Source organism: Fistularia commersonii, chromosome 6 (genome assembly GCF_037954325.1).
Source record: "Fistularia commersonii isolate RoL2024-O1a breed Wild chromosome 6, RoL_Fcom_v1.0, whole genome shotgun sequence".
NCBI classification, from domain to species: Eukaryota; Metazoa; Chordata; class Actinopteri; order Syngnathiformes; family Fistulariidae; genus Fistularia; species Fistularia commersonii.
In genome coordinates this window covers 12406854-12419791 of record NC_141289.1, presented here as the reverse complement: position 1 = coordinate 12419791, position 12938 = coordinate 12406854, and positions in this window count along the sequence as shown.

Below are 12938 nucleotides of genomic sequence, written 5' to 3'. Positions count from 1 at the left end.
TAAGCTCCGGAGAAATTGCACTATGACAGCTTCAGTATCTACGGATCTCATTTGCCTAATTGTGGCACATCTAGAGCTTTCTGAGGACTTGAAAGCTGCGGCGTTTATTAATCATTCAGTAAATAAGTCACAGTGAATGATTAGATTTTGCCGAATGCCCCATTTTTGATGAATGATACTTAATTAACCTAAGTTGCTGGGTTTTTTTTTTGTTTATTTTTTTCTTAAATCACGGTTTGAACTCATTCGACACAAATGGCAACGCGGTTGCAGAGCTTTTGCCGGCTTGCTTCGAAAAAAATAAGTTGTTTGCCCAATTTAATTGCGAGATGTCTGCTCAATTCCCCTGCCGCCTCTTGTTTATGATACAGCATCATCATCCTCTGCATGTTGTGGAGGAGATGAGAGACGGCATGTCTTCTTCCTCTTATTTTTCAATTTTTTTTCCAACGGGATCCATTTTACTTCTGCTTGGTCTCTTTCATCTCTTTCCACTGCCCTGCTGTGGGTCTTTATAGGAGCATCAAAGTGACCTTCAGCGCCCTGACCCCTCCTCCACCGCCCACCCCTCCCTTTAGCGAGGAAGAGAAGGGGGATTACTAAACATCCCCCCCAGACAGATTTACAGTACCTGGTTTCTAAATCGTACGATTCCATGAGATCATACGGACGAGCTTTCGAGGTCTCATCGAACAACCACAAATAAGCTTAGCTGAAATCTGAATAAAAACAGCAGGAATTTTCTCTTTTGCTTACATTTTAGGTACCAGCATTTCTTAAGAGAGCCTTGATGCAGACTCGTGCATTTAAGGTAAGCATAAAAAAAGAAAGGTCTCTCTGTGTTTTGAAAAGACTTGCTCACGCAACCAATTACAGGCTCTCATTCATGCTTTTAATAATGTCACTAGCAAACAGAAGCTAAGTAGCATGTAAAGTCACTCAGTACAGTGGAAATGATGTGAGCTATCATAACTAGCACACTCTCCGGGTATATCTAGAGCCTCTGCTATTTCTGCTACTTTGCAAAGAAATACCGCTTGGTAGCAAGTATCCTGTTTCCAGTTTTGTTGGAGCTCATCCATTGGCTGTTTCAGTCTTTGCAATGACATAACAAAAAGCTTGCAATAATATCAAACATGCTTGACAGACCAGGCTAAACTTAAAGAGCGAGATGAAGATATCTCGCGGCGACTCCAGTAAGACTCCTCTGTGACATTTATGATTTCCTTAAAACTTTTAGTTTCAAGTCTCCGACTGTAATATCGTAAAGTGTAAGTGGATGCTAATGAGGGAGAGAGGCCTTTATTATCGAGGGGACAAAAGTCTTTTGCTTGGTGATGAGTGGCGTTTTGTCTTATGGCGCAACATTGGAAGGTGGAATAAGAAGCATGGTTGAAGATGCATGCTGTGACCGCAAACTACAAACTGTACTATTACATCATTTGTGTGCGTTTGTTTTCTTTCTTAAAAAGAGCATTTTTATTAAAATGGCCCCCCTCCCTCAACCAATTTTCTGTAAAGATGGGATTACATTATAAAGCCATTCTGTTCTGCCTCAAGAATGGTAATTGGCATCCTGCGCAACGTCAGCTCCATTTCCCCTTCTGCTCTCTCGTTTTTGTATCTCGAGGCAGATTTGGATACGACTCATCACGGAAAACCCTTCGATCTTCCAAAACAGTGAATTAGCATGTCTGGCTGCGTCCTTGAAATAACACAGCATGTGTCCCGTGACGGGAACACGCCAGTGTAAAATTTGGTCCTGGTAATGGACTTTGAGGCAGTTTTTCCTGATCCCGGGATCCATAGAAAACACCATATTATCTTCGAGAAAATTTTCTTCGCTGATTGTAATGCTGCGGCTGAAAGTTCTACCTTCTGCACAAAAACGCTTTTTGTGATTTTTCACTCTAACGATTACCTGCGCTTGTTAACAGAATTGAATCAAGTTTTTTTTCTTTTTAATCCCTTAGAATAAGATGAAAACAAAATGCCTCCCCATAAAGGAACAATGAAACCTTTTAAATTCTGATCAAATGCAGCCAGTAGAAATGAAATTGAAAAAAAAAAAAAAAACAGAAAAAAAAAGGAAACGGGGAGACAGATGTGAGGATAAAGGACGGGTGTTACAAAGCAACATAAGAGATTTGCTGTGCATCTGCTACACGAAGGAGAAGTAGAGGGAAAACTGAAGGGCAAACACAAGAAGAAAAGTCCTATTAACATGGGAAGAGGAAGAGAAAGCGGCACAAGAGAGCACTTAGGGGAAGATTGCTGACAATTTAAAAAAAAGGATCTTAGAGAAAGGTAGTTTCCTTAAAGTGGTTTAACCATGGTGCATTCATATTTACTATGGTAATCTTATCAATACCGTGTATGTGTGTGAGTGTGTGTGAATATTGGAGACAGCGAAGCACTTGGCCCCATGAGCAAAACCTGATTGACTTACAGCCTTTTGACCACAAAGGTAACATCTGTTTCAGTCATGCAAGTGACTGCCCAGTGCTCTCTCTCTCTCTCTCTCTGTCTCTCTCTCTGACACACACACACAAAAATGACATGTGTCTGATTGCACACTCCCTTCGCCACCTACTGACCTTGATATGTGCCAGTCAATGGGAAGTGGACCATATCCGCGTCTCCTTGAGATTAAATGGGGAGGAAGATTGAGATGAGAGAAATAAAGAACCTTGGTTCCAAAACTGGCATTCGAGTCTCTTGAAACCATAATTTAATCCTTTTCAACCTTAATTAGTTGGGGTTACTACTCTGAGAAAGATCCTCATCCACTGAATACTTTAAAAAACCCTTCGTCGTAGATGGGTCTATGTATGCACTGAGCTTGGGCGGTGGTGTTGATACATTGAAAAAGAATTTATTGCTGGGATCACATTGTCCATGTGCTTTACCTCTGTAGTTTCAACACATCTAAATTCCAATTACTGTTTCCACACAAACAATATATTTTTGTTTGTTTTGTATCTTTTTTAAACACAAAATATTCCCTCAAGTTATTGTGTGCATGAGGAACAGAGAATGTGGAATAAAGAGATAAAGATATCTCTATATATGCATTTACATGCAGCCATAAGTGGCACCGGCCGGTGCGAGGGGCCACGGGCCGGTGTCTCCCTGCGCCGGTTCCAAAGCCCGGAATAATGCAGAGGGTTGCATCAGGAAGGGCATCCGGCGTAAAACTTTTGCCAAAAGCAAACATGCAAATTAATCATTAACAACGACCGCCACTTTGTACCAATGACCTACAGGGAACCAATGGAAACTGGCCTACTGTGGGTCAAAGTAGGAAAGGAGGAAGGCGTGCTCAGAAGCAGAGAGAGAAGAGGAAAGGCAAGAGTGTGGGGCTGAGAGTAGGGGACCTTGAATATTAGGACTATGTGAGGAAAAGTTAGAGTTGGTTGACATGATGCAGAGAGGGAAGGTGGATATACTCTGTGTCCAGGAGACAAGGTGGAAAGGTAATAAGGCTACAAGCTTAGGAGCAGGCTTTAAGTTGTACCATCATGGTACTGACAAGAAGAGAAAGGGAGTAGGAGTTATCTTGAAGGAGGAGTTTGTTATGGATATTCTGGAGGTGAAAAGAATGTCTGATTGACTTATGAGTCTGAAATTGGAAATTGAAGGTATGATGCTCATTGTTGTTAGTGGCTATGCCCTGCAGGTGTGATGTGAGTTAGGGGTGAAGTTCTGGAATGAGTTAGATGAAGCGATGCAGAATATCAATGCAGACCAGAGATGAGAGAGTGGTAATTAGTGCAGACTTCAATAGGCATGCAGGTGCAGCTAATAGAGGGGATGAAGAAGTGATAAGCAGATTTGGTATACAAGATAGGAACACAGAGGGACGGATGGTGGTAGACTTTGCAAAAAGGATGGAAATGGCTGTAGTGAATACTTTTTTCCAGAAAAGGCAGGAACATAGAGGAACTTAAGAGTGGAGGTAGGAGCAGCATGTAGGCTACATCTTGTATAGATGAGTTAACCTGAAAGAGATCATTGACTGAAAAGCAGTTGTAGGTGAGAGTGTAGCCAGACAGCATAGGATGGTGGTTTGTAAAATGACTGGTGACAAGGAAGATCAAGAGGACAAAGGCAGAGCAGAGGACAAAGTGGTGGAAGCTGAAAAGGGAGTGCTGTATGGTTTTCAGGGAGGAGTTGAAAAAGGCTCTGGTTGGTCAGGGAGAGCTTCCAGATGATTGGACAACAAGAGCTAGTGTTATCAGGGAAACAGGTATGAGAGTACTTGGTGTGTCATCTGGAAGGAAAGAAGATAAGGAGACTTGGTGGGGGAATGAGGAAGTGCAGGAGTATGTACAGAGAAAGCAGTTAGCAAAGAAGAAGTGGGACACTGAGAGGACTAAAAAGAACAGACAGGAGTACAGGGAGATACAACGTAAGGTAAAGATAGAGGTAGCAAAGGCAAAACCAAGGGCGTACGAGGACTTGTATGCTCAGTTGGACAGTCAGGAGGGAGAGAATGATCTATACAGGTTGGTGAAACAGAGAGAGAGAGATGGAAAGGATGTACAACAGGTCCGGGTGATTAAGGATAGAGAGGGAAATGTGTTGACAGATACTAGAAGAGTGATGGGAAGATGGAAAGAGTACTTTGAAGAGCTGATGAGTGTGAAAAATGAAAGAGAGGCAAGGGTATAAGAGGTGACTATTGTAGACCACAAAGTAGCAGAGATTAATAAACGTGAGGTGAGGAAGGCATTGAAGAGGATGAAGAGTGGAAAGGCAGTTGGTCCTGATGATATACCTGTGGAGGTGTGGAAGTGTCTCTGAGAGGCAGCGGTAGAGTTTCTGACGAGTTTATTCAACATAATCTGGGAGAGTGAGAAGATGCCTGAAGATTGGAGACGAAGTGTGATGGTGCCCATTTTTAACAATAAGGGGGATATGTAAAATTGTGGCAACTATAGAGGGATAAAGTTGATGAGCCATACAATGAAGTTATGGGAAAGAGTAGTCGAAACTAGACTGAGAGCAGAAGTCAGCATTTGTGGGCAGCAGAATGGCCTCATGCCTAGAAAGAGTACTACAGATGCAGCATTTGCTTTGAGAATGCTAATAGAGAAGTATGGATAAGGTCAGAGGGAGCTGCATTATGTTTTTGTAGATCCAGAAAAGCATATGACAGGGTTCCAAGAGAGGAGCTCTGGTATTGGATGAGGAAATCTGAGTGGCCGAGAAGTATGTTAGACTGGGGCAGGACATGTATGCTAGCTGTGAGACAGTGGTTTGATGTGCTGTAGGGGTAACAGAGAAGTCCAAGGTGGAGGTGGGACTCCATGTACAAGACAGTGATGAGACCAGCGATGCTGTATGGCCTAGAAATAGTTACAATGACCAAAAGACAGGAGGCAGAGCTAGAGGTCGCAGAGATAAAGATGTTGAGGTTCTCTTTGAGAGTGACCAGAATGGATAGGATCAGAAATGAATCTATCAGAGGAAGATCAGAGAAGCCAGACTGAGATGGTCATGTACAAAGGAGAGATAGTGAATATTTTGATAGACGGATGCTGGAATTGGAGCTCCCAGGCAGGGGGTCTCGAGGACGACCAAAGAGAAGATTTATGGACGTAGTGAGAGAGGATATGAAGGTAGTTTGTGTGAGAGAGGAGGATACAGAGAATAAGGCTAGATGGGGAAGGTTGATTTGCTGTGGCGACCCTTGAAGGGAACAGCCGAAAGGAGAAGAAAGAAGAATTATTATTATCATATATTACTATAAACAGAAAGGGTTACAAATCATGTGAAAATTGCTTTCCATTAGAATTAACGAGTCATAATTTACTTGGGAAAAGTTACAAGTTGCCTGCAATACATTGCTTTTCAATTGAAACCTCAATCCAGCATATTCTATAATATCAGCTTTACTGTATATAATGACAGTAAGAAACCATTTATTTAAGGATTTACTTTTTAGCTATTTGGATGATTTCAAAACATATTTTACTTGTTGAAAAAAAAGAAAAGGAAGAATATGATATATTTTCGAATCATGTTGTACAGTGCATACATAACACAGCTCAGTAAGTAAGTGTCGTGTTTTGATTCTTGATAAATCCACTAAGAAGTCTTAACCCCTTCCCACAACTAAGTGATGAATGGACTCGTACTAAAAGACAAGTCACTTTCACTCAGTCACTGGTAAAAGTGAAAAGAATACAGGGCAACCTGACGGATCTGGGTGTGAAGCTGGTAGACAAGAGTATTCAAGATTCTTCTTCAACCCTGGGAGGGCCAATATCTAGTCTTTCCCAAGTCACCTGCGATGGAGACGGTGGAGGATTAAGGGATTGACACAATGATGGAGAGGCCACGGTGACAGGTGAGTACAACCTGCTTCAAGATCTATCATTATTTAGCCAAGGATATAGAATATCAAATTGCCCATGGGAGACGCCTCTGTTTCAGCCTGCTATTATTAAGAATGACTAATATATTCTGAGCTATGGTATCGGATGCAGACTGACACTCAATCTTTCTGAATAGTCCTTCAATAACGTCTCCTGAGTTTCCTTATGGCCAATCAATTGCGCCGCAGCGCAGAAACAAATCACCATATCGTCGAGTCAATAACAGTCAGCCACGGAAATACCTCGCCCCAACTGTCAGTGTTTGTGAAACCTGGCTGTGTTTGAGAGACCGGGGAGGAATGTAGAGGTTGGTATGTTTGGCATGCCGCTCTCATGGGGAGGGATTAATTTTGATAGCGATAAGGCGGAGATAGCGAGGTGTTATCAAACATGCTCTGACTTTAGGTGAAGCCAAGCTCGACCAAAGTCGAGACGGATGATGATCAATAGCTGACAGGGTAAACACAACAAAAACATCTATGTGGGAAGGGGTTAAGAGGTCATTTCACCCGAGATAGGCTCAACTGTATTCCAGAGACTGTTTGCTAAAGCCTGTTTCTCTTTCAGGTCTTGGGACATTATATGTTAATTGCATGTTCAATCAACAAGCCACAATTTATTACATTTCAAATAGCAAAGACATGCTGACACAAAGTGGTCTTCTGATGCTTTGTGTCTGAGCCTATCAAAACCGGCTCTTCAAATTTATATTATGGATCCGTCCATCACGACCAGTCAGACGAATTCAGTTTCAGGCATTGTTTCTGGTCTATCTAAATAGCAGTGAGTAGAATACAGTCATTTGGCAGACGCTTTTATCCAAAGCGACTTACAGTGGAGATGCCGGGGATTGAATCCAGGACCTACTACAAGCGAAGCATGTGCTCTACCACTGAGTTACACACTAGTCGGTAGCGGGGCTCCGGAGCTGGATGGGGTCCGTCCTGTTTTCCTCAAGGCTCCGGATGCGGTAGGGCTGTCCTGGCTGACATGACTCTGCCGCATTGTGTGGATGTCAGGGACAGTGTCGCTGGACTGGCAGCCGCTTTTTTAATAGGTGGATCGGAAGGTGCGCTCCAACCACAGAAGGATCACACTCCTCAGCCTCCTTGGTAAGGTCTACTCAGCGGTGCTGGAGAAGAGGGTCCACAGGGTCATTGAACCTCAGATCCAGGAGGAGCAGTATGGTTTTCGTCCTGGTCGTGGAACAGTGGACCAGCTCTATACCCTCGGCAGGGTCCTCGAGGGGGAATGGCAGTTTGCCCAACCAGTCTACTGTTCATTTGATTTGTGGACCTGGAGAATCCATTCAACCGTGACCCGTGGTCAATCCTGTGGGGAGGTTCCCCGGGAGTATGGGGTACCAAACCCTGTCGTACGGGCCGTTCGGTCCCTGTATGATCAGTGTAAGAGCTTGGTTTGCATTGCCGGTTGTAAGTCGGACCCATTTCCGATGAGTTGGACTCCACTAGGGCTGCCCTTTGTCAGAGATTCTGTTTATAACTTTATGGACAGAATTTCTAGATGCAGCCAAGGTGTCGAGGGGATCCACTTTGGTGGCCACAGGATCGAGTCTCTGCTTTTTGCAGATGATGTGGTTCTGTTGGCTTCATCAGGCCATGATCTCCAGCTCTCACTGGAGGGGTTTGCAGCCAAGTGCAAAGCGGCCGGGGTGAGGATCAGCACCTCCAAATTTGTGACCATGGGGCTCAACCGGAAATGGGTGGACACTCCGGGTAGGGAATAAGTTCTGCCTCAAGTGGAGGAGTTCAAGTATCTTGGGTTCTTGTTCACAAATTAAGGGAGGATGAAGCGGGCGGTTGACAGGTGGATCGGTGTGGTGTCTACAGTGAAGTGGACTCTGTACCGGTCTATTGTGGTAAAGAGGGAGCTGAGCCAAAAGGCGAAGCACTCAATTTACCAGTCGATCTACGTTACCACCCTTACCTATGGTCACAAGCGGTGGGTATTGACCGCAAGACGGAGATCGCGGATACAAGCGTCCGAAATGAATTTCCTCCGCAGGGTTGCCAGAGTCTCCCTTAGAGATTGGGTGAGAAATTTGGTGGGGAGGAGCTCAGAGTAAGGCCGCTGCTCCTCTGCATAGAGAGGTGTCAGATGAGGTGGCTTGGGAATCTGGTCAGGAAGCCTCCTGGCCGCCTCCAGGAGGTATTCCGAGCATGTTCCTCTGGGAGGAGACTGCGGGGAAGACCCAGGACATGCTGGAGAGACTATGTCTCCAGGCTGGCCTGGGAACACCTCAGGGTCCCCCCAGAGGACCTGGACCATGTGGCGGGGGAGAGGGAGGACTGGGCCTCAACTCTGCCTCAACTCCGGATAAGCGGGAGAAGATGGATGGCTGGATGAAATCTCTGCATTTGCAGATCCCCTGTCTCACCAATGCATTAGGGCTTGTTGGGGCACAAGCTGCATTTTGTTTTATCTGCATATTTTATGCTTTCCTTTGTGATCTGAGACTTTGTTTCGGTGACATCTGTCCGTACATTCAATCTTTGTCATCAGAAAGGCAACATCTTTCATAAATGTTGACGCAAAGATGATTTGATTGCATCAATGACAGAGATGTCTATAAGGATACAGGGATCAGCCAACAGTGCAAAAGGTCAACTTCACTATTACATCAAAGTGTTCTGTAAAACCTCCTTTCTAGGCTTGATTAAATTCCTTCAAACTCTCCCTGATATCAGTCTGGGCAGACACCAATGTAGGCTGAAACATGTTGGCAGAGGCACATAACCGCAATGCAGCATTTCTAATTTGTTATATTTTTACTAGCGCAAAGGCTCCTTTTTTATTTTTGCCTCAGACGTTCGTCTTCTCATCTGAGTGTTTCCACAGAGCTCATTCACTCGGCTGCATTCAGATGGAATTTTCATCTAATCTCACGCCAACATACACAAGTATTTCACCTCCCAGAAACAAATCACGTGGCTGTCAAAGAAAAGGAAGTAATATGACCGAAACCCGACAGCAGGCAGAGAAAGACGTCTTTCTTATTTGGTCAAATTTATGATCTGAATTCAGCATCACAGAGCTGAATCTCTGCCTCAGACAGGATGAGGCAAACATGTGGTCTTATGTAGTAATTACAGTTACACAAGAGAATGAATTAAACCTGTAATTACTGAACCTGCCCCAGCTTTTCTTTCAGTTCCAAAAGTGTGTAACAGAAGTTGTGTCTGAGGCATTTCATGAGATTTGTTTGTCCAAAAAGGTCGCTTTTTTGATTTAATTCAAGATCTGATTTTACACCATCTTTTTTCCTGGGGATACATACGCTATATGGCCAAAAGTATTCGCTCACCCATCCAAATATCAGGTGTTCCACTCACTTCCATGGCCACAGGTGTATAAAATCAAGCACCAAGGCATGAAGACTGTTTTCATTACAATATTTGTGAACAAATGGGTCGCTCTTAGCGCAGTGAATTCCAGTGTGAAACTGTGGATGCCACCTGTGCAAAAAATCCTGTTGTGAAATTTGAACATGGAAATATTTGGGAACAACAACTCAGCCGAGTCAACCACATGGTAGGTAATGTAAAGTGATGGAGCCGAGTCAGCGAATGCTGAGGCGCATAGTGCGAAGAGGTTGCCAACTGCAGAGTCAATAGCTACAGACCTCCAAACTTCATGTGGCCCTCAGATTAGCTCAAGAATAGTGCACAGAACCTCATAAAATGGTTTTCCATGGCCGAGCAGCTGCATCCAAGCCACGCATCAAGTGCGATGCAAAGCGTCGGATGCTGTGGTGTAAAGCACGCCGCAAGTGAACTCTAGAGCAGTGGAGGCATGCTCTCCAGTGTGACGAATTGAGCTTCTTCATCTAGTAATCTGATGGAAAAGTCTGGATTTGGCGGTTGCCAGGAGAACGGTACTTGTCTGACTGCATTGTGCCAAGTTTGAAGTTTGGTGGAGGAGGATTATGGTGGGGTTGCTTTTAAGGAGCTGTTCTTGGCCCATTAGTTCCCGGGGAAGGAACTCTGATAGCTTCAGCATATCAAAACATTTGAAGAATGTTCCCGACTTTGTGGGAATAGTTTGGAGCTGGCCCCTTCCTTTTCCAACATGACTGTGCACAAGTGCACAAAGCAGGGTCCATAAAGACATGGATGACAGTCTGGTGTGGATGAACTTGACTGGCCTGCACAGAGTCCTCAACCTGATAGAACACCTTTGGGATGAATTGTAGCAGAGACTGAGAGCCAGGCCTTCTTGTTGCAACATCAGTGTGTGACCTCACAAATGTGCTTCTGGAAGAATGGTCTAAAATTCCTATAAACACACTCCTGAACCTTGTGGACAGCCTTCCCAGAAGAGTTGAAGCTTTACAGTTGCAAAGGGTGAACTGATGTCATATTGAACCCTATGGATTAGGAATGGGATGTCATGTTTGTATGCAGGTCCAGGCAGGTGAGTGAATACTTTTGGCCATATATAGTGTACACACACACACACACACACACACACGTTTGTGTGTTTCTAGTAATATCTAGAATAAAATGGAAAGTAGATAATATCCACATCAATCCCTCTATGTTTTGAAACAAACATTGGTCTTGCTGTAATCAAATAACTGTATGAAATATGATTTATACTTCCCCCATCAGCGCCACGAGACACTGAGAAAATCCACACCTAAAGAAATACGATACGAATAATGAACTTATTTGTGAGTGAAGCTCAGTGCGTTAGGTGTGTGTGTCGATTTTGTATAGACACGCTTTTCAGGTTGTCCCTCAGTGTGAATACAAGTCAATATTATGCCGGTCAGACTGTCGGAGGTCCCGACAGGAAATGTTTCAAAGCTGTTAATTCAAAAGCACCTGACTCAAGAAAACTGTCTGAAGTTGTGGCTTCACTTTTACACATTTCTTTCGCTTGTAGGCTTTTAATGAGGCTGGAGATGAACTAAATCTGATTAGGAGGACACTACTACAATCTTGACATAATGGGAATCTCCCCTGAAGTCAAAAGTTTAGCCAAATATTTTTTAATGAATTATCAATTAATTAGTAGAATGCCATGTTTCCTCGGGCCGCTTCAAATGATTGGATGACCTAATATTCTGTATTCTCTTGCAGATTTATTGAGGGGATGATGAGATATTGGGTATGAATTAAGGTTTACCGAACACAACTAATTTCACGGATGCTCTCCGTGAGGCGTTGTGCTCCTCTGAACTACAATGCTCTACCCCCCCCCCCCCCAGTTTTCATTTATTTATCTATTAGGCTCAAATAAAGCAAAGATGGCCATTCCAGATATGTCATTTCCATCCGTAGTTCCGATGAAACAGAATGAGAACATTTCATCCAACTCACGTACACCTACGATTAACCAGCATGACGAATACAAAAGTCAAATTAATCCATGTTTTGACTAAAACATTAATTTCATCCATATATTGACTCAAGTGCTTCACACATTCACTACACGCAGGGATGTAAAGTGCAGATATATATTAATATAAAATCAATCCTACTGCCATACCCAGAAAATACAAACCAAATCAACTCAGCTGGTTTCCTGAAATTTCTAAACTGGACAGGTACTGGAATTTTTCGAAACTTCATGCATCTTTCTGACCAAGTAGGAAAACAATTACAGCATTTCTACATGAGTCACAGATGGACAGTTTTGGAATGAAAAGCAGCTTAATACATGCAGCGACTCCTGGGAGGAAAAGTCTGATAAACATCAGTATTTTTTTCAGAGAATTATGAGATTAATTCTTTATCAGCTTTGCGAGTTGGAAACGTCTTTGACAGTTAGGCCGAGTTTCACTGGCCTACACGGGCTGGTGTGTGTGTGTGTTTGCATGTGTGGGTGCACGTAGCAACTGCAAGTGTGTTTATAGTGGCGAGCTGAGTGGAGTGTCAGATGTGGTTCAACAGCCACTAACCCAACGGCCGTCTTTGAACAGGATAATATCACTCCAGTTGAGAAAGTTGTTTATTTGTCCAATTAGATGAATATTTTAACAGCTTGAATAGCAAATGTAATTTTAGGGGTTCAGCACTGAACTGGAACAGTGTGTGTGTGTGTGTGTGTGTGTGTGTGTGTGCGTAAAACAAACAGACCAGTGTTAAGGTTGGTTATGCAAGAATTAGATTAACTGCCTTTTCCTTTCTCTTTCCCTGCTCCTGTTTCCTTTGGAAAGAACAACAATAGCACCATTTAGGGTATCTGATGTGAATGAACCCTAAATAATCTGGTGGAAAGCAACTTGCCGCGGTCCCTGAATAGCTTGTATTAACTGATCATTTTGGTGTATTATCTGCAGGTGGTTGGTTTTTGCCAACTTTCTACAGGAAAACGGGAAAAGCATTGTTGTGCTCCGACCCGAGACATACCGTGCTCCGCTTTTGCATCACCGTTTGCTCGCTATCTACACTTCAATTGGAAAGGGAACAATTTACCTCCCATGTTCAGATTGTGCCACAAAATAAACAGCTAAAAAGGAGAAGCACCATTTTTTCTTACCTAAAAGTGTTGTTTCACACTTGAAAAAACAATCATCCGGCAATCATT